This window comes from Macaca fascicularis, chromosome 17 (genome assembly GCF_037993035.2).
Source record: "Macaca fascicularis isolate 582-1 chromosome 17, T2T-MFA8v1.1".
Lineage (NCBI taxonomy): Eukaryota > Metazoa > Chordata > Mammalia > Primates > Cercopithecidae > Macaca > Macaca fascicularis.
This window is the reverse complement of record NC_088391.1, coordinates 88,616,654-88,625,396: the sequence shown is the minus strand read 5'-3', so window position 1 is coordinate 88,625,396 and position 8,743 is coordinate 88,616,654. Positions and strand designations below refer to the sequence as shown.

The following is an 8,743-nucleotide window of genomic DNA, read 5'->3' as shown; positions in this document are numbered from 1 at the left end:
AGGATATTCTGGCTATTTATTTGTTCTCACAAGCCCATCAAACGCAGTCTTTATATCTGTTACTCTTTGTTTGAATCTATGAACTTGTACTGCCTCTCACATTCTTGTTCTTTCCTCTTTCAATTTCTGTAAAATATATAATGTCTACATTGTCAGGGCTTATGGCATTTAGTTTTTGTTTTACCTCTGTTTTTTTATTTTTTACTTTTTAGTTATAATTCTACCATTAGTTCTTCTTACATCTTTGGCTGTTTGAAGAGTCATCTCATGATTAAAGTTTTTTCTAAAATATACTCTCCAAGAAGGCTTATTATAAAAACAGTATTCCCCAAGTTCATTGCATATAATAGCTCTGTGACTGTTGCCTTTATGTTTGACAGTCTGTCCTCAAAATTCATGGGTCACATTCTTTTTTCTTTAGGGATTTTGAAATTCTTCCAGTGTTTCCAAGAATTGAATATTGCTGTGATGAAGTCCAAGAATAGCTGGAATATTTTTCTCATATAAATGATTTGATAATTTACTTTGTTTTCTAAAGTATTATTTCATTATTTTTGAAATACATTAAGTTCAGAGTATGTTTTGCCGTTGAACACACTGGGTGAGTTTCTGCTGGGATGTGATGTCCATTTATTATGTCAATTCAACATATCTTTTATTTTTGGAAATAATTTGCTTTACTCCAATTTTTTCATTGCCTTCATCTTGATCTCTTTTAAACAAGATCAGGCACATTCAGGGTGGCATGGCTGTAGACTTGATCTCTTTTAGGTAACCATAATTTTCTTCTTAATATTTTAAATATGTTTGGGTGCTAATTTCCATTTCTTGTTGTTTTCCCCAGTTTTATCTTCAATATCCTATACAATATCTATCCTATTTTGTGCTTCTTTCATTTTAACTTTTATTTCTGTGATGATTTTTCTTGCAATTCTTTTCTGAAATTTGCTAGTTCATGCTTTATTTTCTTCTTTTTACTAACTCTTCACTATGTTTTCACCGCAGTTGCTTCAGAAGGGCATTGATTCAAGAATTTTAAATTGACTATAGTGTTTGGTCACTCTTTTCATCCGCTACTTGTCAGTGAATATTCATCTTCTACCATTTATTTTCTTTTCCCTTTACTCTCTCCCTACTCCCATCATATCTATTTGGAATAGTTCTTGTGATACTTCCTTTTGATTACTTAGTTGATTGAGGTGAATTTTTCTTGGACCAGCCATTTTCAGAAGTTTCATGTTTGGGAGGAACTAGGGCTATGTTCTGGGCTAGCTGGAATTTCCCCCATGACCCAGGATTCTTGTGTCAGGTTAATTAGCCTTTACTTCGTCCCAGCCTTTAGAGATGGCTCCCATAAAGTTTTCACTGAGTTCTGTCTCTGTTATTCTCTCATTGCTAAAGAGACAAGCTGTTTCCTGTAAATATGCCATTTATGTGATTTCTCATGCAGTCCAACATTCTCTGCTTCCTAGTTCTGGGGAAGCTCTTGATGCTAGTTTGTGCACTCATCCTACTGCTGCAAATGAATGATTTTTATTTTGCCCTTGTCTCTCACTGCCAAGAAATATACTTTGCTGGCTCGTCCACGATCCAAGGTCACAGTCTGTTTTTCCCCCTTTACTTTCTGCCACACATATCTCCACGTGATCTCTGCTTTTGGCAGCCTTTCCATTTATTTGATGGCATGGGATTTTTTCTCGCCTAGCTTTGCCACAGATAAGTTTGCATTTCTTATTTCTCATTCTCTTTGTGGCTTTCAGAACACTCCCAAGAAAATAAGGAAGATATTCTGTCTTTAAACCACATCTTTAAACTAGAAGTTCAATTTATGAATTGTAAAAACAGGTGGGCTTTTTATGACATTGTATTGCAATGCGTTGATGCTAGTTTTTTTTTTTATTATACTTTAAGTTCTAGGGTACATGTGCACAACGTGCAGGTTTGTTACATAGGTATACATGTGCCATGTTGGTGTGCTGCACCCATTAACTTGTCATTTACATTAGGTATATCTCCTAATGCTATCCCTCCCCACTCCCCCCTCCCTACAATAGGACCCGGTGTGTGATGTTCCCCTTCCTGTGTCCAAGTGATCTCATTGTTCAATTTCCACCTATGAGTGAGAACATGTGGTATTTGGTTTTCTGTTCTTGCGACAGTTTGCTGAGAATGATGGTTTCCAGCTGCATCCATATCCCTACAAAGGACATGAACTCATCCTTTTTTATGGCTGTATATAGTATTTCATGGTGTATATGTGCCACATTTTCTTAATCCAGTCTGTCACTGATGGACATTTGGGTTGATTCCAAGTTTTTGCTATTGTGAATAGTGCCACAATAAACATATGTGTGCATGTGTCTTTATAACAGCATGACTTATAATCCTTTGGGTATATCCCCAGTAATGGGATGGCTGGGTCAAATGGTATTTCTAGTTCTAGATCCTTGAGGAATCGCCACACTGTTTTCCACAATGGTTGAACTAGTTTACACTCCCACCAACAGTGTAAAAGTGTTCCTATTTCTCCACATCCTCTCCAGCACCTGTTGTTTCCTGATTTTTTTAATGATCGCCATTCTAACTGGTGTGAGATGGTATCTCATTGTAGTTTTGATTTGCATTTCTCTGATGGCGAGTTTTGATAACAAAGACATTTTTAAGAGCAGCATAATGACCAATATTTTGATTTTACTTAGAAAAAAGAGGGCATCAGAACAATCTTTTTTGAATGAGTTTTCCAAAAAGCTCCAGATAATATCAAAGTTGTATATGGCATATCCCCAAAGAAGTTTTTCTGATGTCCTTAATCATGATTCAAATATTCATTCATCTTGTGATTTTTAAAATGTATTATTTAAAAGGAAGATAATATAAATAATATATGGAAGAACTTCCATAATATTAAAGTGAATTGTAGCCAATTTAATGAGCATGGGTCCTTGTTTGCCTTGTTTTATCAACCTATGTAGATTTCAAAAGTTTTGTCAATTGAAAAATCCCAAGTTCTATAAATTTGGAAAGGAGACTTTATTTATTATAAAAAGGGTTACAGCCTCTAGGGTGGCCGTCATCCTGACAGACTTGGAAGTGTAGCCTCTGGCAGAGACCTGAAGGAGGCACTTTGAAGGAAGGGAGTGTGGGGCTTCGCATTTACGCTAAACAGGTTGGCCCGGTACACATATTCAACAGGTTATAGGAGCAGCTACGGCTATTCATGAAGCGGGGCCTGACACATGAACTAACATGCATGTTTCATGCATCCCATGTTCACTTTGGTGTGGAGGCATAACATTTACATTACAGTTAGGCCTTGTATGTCAAAAGGTGAAGCAGGGAGATGAAGACACTCAAGTGTGCAGTCTCTTTAAACTGGCTGGGACCAGTCCATGGAGAGTTACTGAAATCAGTCTTGTCCAATCGAAGCTGTAGTTATGGCTTGTGGAACAGGGGACCAGTGAATCAGCAGCTGGTGGTAGAGGATTATTTCAATATTGCTTTTATTTCAATATTGCAAATATTTCAATATTGCTTCTCTTAAGGCTTGTGCTTGTTTAGCTTCTATAAAAGAAGAAAAACCTGTGACAGTTAGAACCCAGCTTATTCTTTAAGTGTAGGGGTACTTGGCTTAATCCTTGACTGGTTGGCCTTAGGTCCTGTTTGTAGTTTGGTATCTTATTGCTATAGAGTGCATTCCATCAGTCTTCTTCTTTTTTTTTTTTTTTTTTTGAGATAGAGTCTCGCTCTGCCACCCAGGCTGGAGCGCAGTGGTGTGATCTCAGCTCACTGCAAGCTCCATCTCCCGAGTTCACACCATTCTCCTGCCTTAGCCTCCCGAGTAGCTGGGACCACAGGCGCCTGCCACCACACCCAGCTAATTTTTTGTATTTTTAGGAGAGACGGGGTTTCACCGTGTTAACCAGGATGGTCTCAATCTCCTGACCTTGTGATCCGCCCACCTCAGCCTCCCAAAGTGCTGGGATTACAGGTATGAGCCACCGCGCCCGGCCCGTTCCATCAGTCTTACGAACTCTATTTTAACACTAATGCTAATCAGTTGTGTCTAAACCACACAGAGAGGGGATATACCAATGTGTGTCCAACCTCCTGTCCTGTTGTGGCCAGGAACTCAGTTTTCAAGGTTTCTCTGGGTCCCCTTGGCCAAGAGGGGGTCCATTCAGTTATTTGGGGGCTTAGGATTTTATTTTTAGTTCTCAGTTTTATACTGTGAATGCTAGTTGATTGAGAAGTTTGCGGCAATTTTTAAAGAAAGGATAGATATTAGATTGCATTAAAGATTACCTCCTTGATTAAACTATTGTTATTAGGGAGAAAGTAAGATTGGGCCTGAGTAATTTTGAATGTAAGAATGTAACTCTGTATAAACATTAGCAGTTTCTCTAATAGATGCTGCTTTATTAAAATATCACTTTTTGTACTGGTGAAAGAGAAAAACATTAAAGGAATTTTTATCTTAAAATGTTCTCATTCTTATAATTTTGGGGTGCAGTTTTTTGGAAGTTTCTCTGTTTCTCACTCTTCAAAGGATAAAAGTCCTTTAGCCGAAAATAAAACATATCGCGTTATATTTTATTAAAATAATTATTGTGGCTGAAAATAAAGGGTATTACATAACACTTTATTAAAATAGTTCTCTGCAATTGACATCTATATTTTTTCACTTGAGAATACTTCTGCTTACTGGGAGCATAAGTGCCAAACAAATACACAAACAAAGCAACAGCCACCATCTCCAAATCTTAATGTTGTGGTTTGAAAATATGTACATAAATTCTTTGATACACCTCCTTTCAAAGGGTGGAGCCTAATCCCCTCCTCTTGATGGAGGCTAGACTTAGTGACTTGCTTCTAAGAGAATATGGTGAATGTGATGGTGTGTGGATTTTAAGAATACCTAAAAGAATCATTGTGTTTTTTCTCTTATCCCTGTTTTGGATCACTCAGTCTGAGGGGAGGCCAGCTTCCATGCTGTGAAAACACTCAAGCAGTCCCACAGAGCATTCAAGTGGCAGAGTACTGAGGTGCCCTGGCAACGGCAAGAAACTGAGGCCTTTGTCCAAAGCCATTAAGTGAGCCATAATGGAAGCAGGTGCTCCGGCCCCTGGTGGTCTTGAGATGACAGCAGCCCCAGTGTCTTGACTGCAACCTCAAGAAAGACCTTGAGCCAAAGCCATCCAGGTAAGCCGCACCTGTATTCCTGACCTACAGAAACTGTTAGCTAATTCGCTTGCTTTAAGTGAATACGATTTTGGATAATTTGTTATAGAGCAACATATAGCCAAAACATTTCATGTGGCCAATTTCATTCTCTCTGTAATGACACACGAACCTATAGTCCCTGGAGTACACGGCAACCCGTTTAATTTTGTACCTATAGTCCCTGCAGTACACAGCAACCTGCTTAATACCCAGCACTTGTTTGCTTACATTTTAGTTTCTTGGTTCTGTTTTCAAAGATCTTGCTATACCAACATCTCTTTAACAGTTGAACCAATAATAAAGAAAAGTATGAAAGCTTCCAGATTTTTTTTTGGATTCAATTAAGTCAAAAAAGACTTAACATCTTTGCCAATTGAAGCAGACCTCTTGTGCAAATAAGCATATCAGACACCTAAGTGGCTTCTGGCAAGGATTTCTAGAGTGATTGAAATTAATACTTCTCTGAGCCTCACTTCCTAAAAATGCTGCTAGTAAATAGAAAACAACAATAATAATCAACCCTTTTATCTCCCCTACTATTCCATATAGGCCATAAAAGGAGAAGGACTTGAGGCTAGTTACGAAATAACAGCCTAAAGCTGATAAAGAAGGGCAAGCTCAGAACTGAAGACAATGCATTGTACAGGAAAATAAGAAATAAATAGCCATGTATAGGCAACATTATCAGTGATTGCCTTACAAAGTGGCAGGGGCTAATGTAGGTACTTATAACTGGTGCTTTGCTAGATTTATACACCAACTAAATTCTAAACCTATTTTCTGCCAGATGGAGTTAGGTTGTGGGGTGATGAGTGTTCAGTGATCAAACAATTCCTTCTACCTCATCTCCACCTAGAGACCAGTTATTACTTTTTTTTTTTTTTTTTTTTTTTTCCTTTCTTGAGACAGAATTTAGCTCTTGTTGTCCAGGTTGGAGTGCAATGATATGATCTCAGCTCATTGCAACCTCCACCTCTTGGGTTCAAGTGATTTTCATGCCTCAGCCTCCCAAGTAGCTGGGATTACAGGTGCCCGCCACCACACCTGGCTAATTTTTTGTATTTTTAGTAGAGACAGGGTTTCACCATGTTGCCCAGTCTGGTCTCGAATTCTTGACCTCAGGTAATCTACCCACCTCAGCCTCCCAAAGTGCTGGGATTACAGGTGTGAGTCACGGCACTCAACCTAATTGATTACTTTTGAATGCCTTATTAGGAGCTAGAAAGGTTCTTCCTGCAAACATCTCCTCTAGTTGAAAAATAATACCATTTCGAATTTTATCTCAACAAACAGTCACTAGAAGGCAGGTGTGTTCCAAAAAGATCTATTCGGATGATAGTAAGTGAAAATTGGTTTCTTTTGATGGAAGATCAAAATGTATCATTTAAGAACAGTTTATTTCTTCAGAGAATTTATCTTAACACGTCACCTCATAAAACTGTTATGAGTATAAATTAGTATATGTAGTTTATGAAACATACTGTCTTTTGTGGGAGTAAATCATGAAGCAGCTTTATTTTCTCATACTACTACTGTCTTTCAACAGTGCCAGTTAAATCCCCCTCTCCTGTCCTTTAGCTGCACTTTAATGTCAACTAAAAGTGAAACAATAGCGGATTAAATGCTTATTCATCATTCTTCCTGGACCCTACTTATCACTGATGATTTCCTTTGTTGCTGTTAATACTGACACCAGTGTATTCCTGGTCACTTTTGGGTTTTATTTTCATGGAGTAAAAATTTCAGTTTTATTTTAACTATTAAAATGTTGAGTCCAATCAGTAAATGTTGAAACTTGAAATGCTCATTCAATTGAAAAGTTCTTGCTTCCCCACCTCAGCCCGGTTTTGACACATGCCTGGAAACCTGTTACTGGGAAGATAAGGGCAGGGTTGGTTCATTTGCTTCCTGCTATGCTCCAAATGTTTCTGTTCCCCGCCCCAAATTCATACGTCAAAATCCTCACCCTCAAGGTGATGGTATTAGGAAGTGGGGCCTTTGCAGGGTGATTTGGTCATAAGGGTGGAGCCCACGTAGATGGTTGTGAATGGGGTTGGTACCTTTATTGAAGAGGCCTGAGAGAAACCCCCTTGCCTCTTCTACCATATGATGATGCAGTGAGATGGCGCCATCTATGATGGGATTAGGTTGTGGACCCTTACCTGACACTGAATCTGCAGATGTCTTGATCTTGGATTTCCCAGCCTCCAGAATAGTGAGAGATAGATTTCTGTTGTGTATAAGCCACCCAGTGTATTCTGTGATAGCAGTTTGAACAGACTGAGACACTTCCTTGTGTCTTCTTTGTGCTTTCTCCTCACTTTCTGGTTACCCTTTCTGGCCCCTCCAGGGTTAAGCCCAGAGGAGGGAGGATTGGCGGGAAAGGTCAGAGTCCTGATCAGAGCTGCTCCTGATGGCCGAGCAGGGAGAGAAGGCTACCATGGAGCAGGGCACCACCCACCAGTTGCAGGGAATGAGGGCTTCCTGGAGTGTTTTTCTAGAGTGTGCCCCATGGAAAATAGTTGAGTTTGAGTCATTTTAAGAGGACCCCACCTCTAGAGATCTGCCCAATGGGGCCAAAGTAATCCTAATGGGAAAGAGTTCTGTGGGATATTTTGTTGAAGAGAGATTCCATGGGGTTACTAAGAGGAGCAGTGCCAGGTACTAGTCACTAGTAAGTCCCCACTCAGTTGCTCCACAGAATAAGAGTCAGCCTTTGGGTATATGCCATCCCCAGACACCTCCTGGGTTCAAGCAATTCTCCTGCCTCATCCTCCCGAGTAGCTGGGACTACGGGCGGCTGCCACCGTGCCCGGCTAATCTTTGTATTTTCAGTAGAGACGGGGTTTCCCCATGTGACATGTGACAACAACAGCTGACATCAGCACATGTTGGGTGAAGTTTTATCTGCTCCCTCCCTGCCCTTTTTTTCCAACCAGTTAGAAGCAAGTGGTAATGGAGAAGGAGACAACGTAAAAAAAAATTATAGAACTTCAACTATTGCCTGTCGCAGGTTTCTTCAGACTGACTAAGGGTTGGGATTCAGAAGGAGGGGAAGCTTCAAGTTGAGCGTTCTAAACTGTACTGGACTTTTGAATACGTCAAAATGAGGGTGTTGGTTAATATCTCAAGGTGACTTGCAAAATATAATCTGCCTGACATATTGCCCAGGTATGTGATGGGACTGTACAACTGAAAGTCATGGGCAGGAGAAAAATAAAATTGTTTTACCTGCTTATACCTTCTGAGTCTGGACTATTTTTTATTAAAAAATCAACTGACCGGACCCACCAAAAAAATCCATAAAAGTCAAAACATCTAGTGCCTAGCACATAGTAAGTGTTCAGTAAACATTATGTGTTATTATTGTCATCTTCAATATTATTACCACACCTAATTCTTTTATGCTCAGACCCTTTGGTAGAAAATGTCATGGAACAAGCAGGATGAGAGATTCATAGAGGCTATTTTGCATAGCTGTTAAGAGGTACTCTATTAGGGTATGGATAAGTACCCGGTAATT

General features: G+C 39.4%; 1 long non-coding RNA gene across 1 annotated transcript in view; it reads left to right on the top strand.

Moving 5' to 3' along the window:
• Positions 1–4,945: 4,945 nt before the first annotated feature.
• Positions 4,946–8,743, top strand: part of LOC135968133 (uncharacterized) — a 74,858-nt gene continuing 71,060 nt past the window's right edge. Inside the window, exon 1 of the long non-coding RNA XR_012426468.1 lies at positions 4,946–5,199. This is a non-coding gene — a long non-coding RNA (uncharacterized lncRNA). The remainder of the gene's footprint in view (positions 5,200–8,743) is intronic.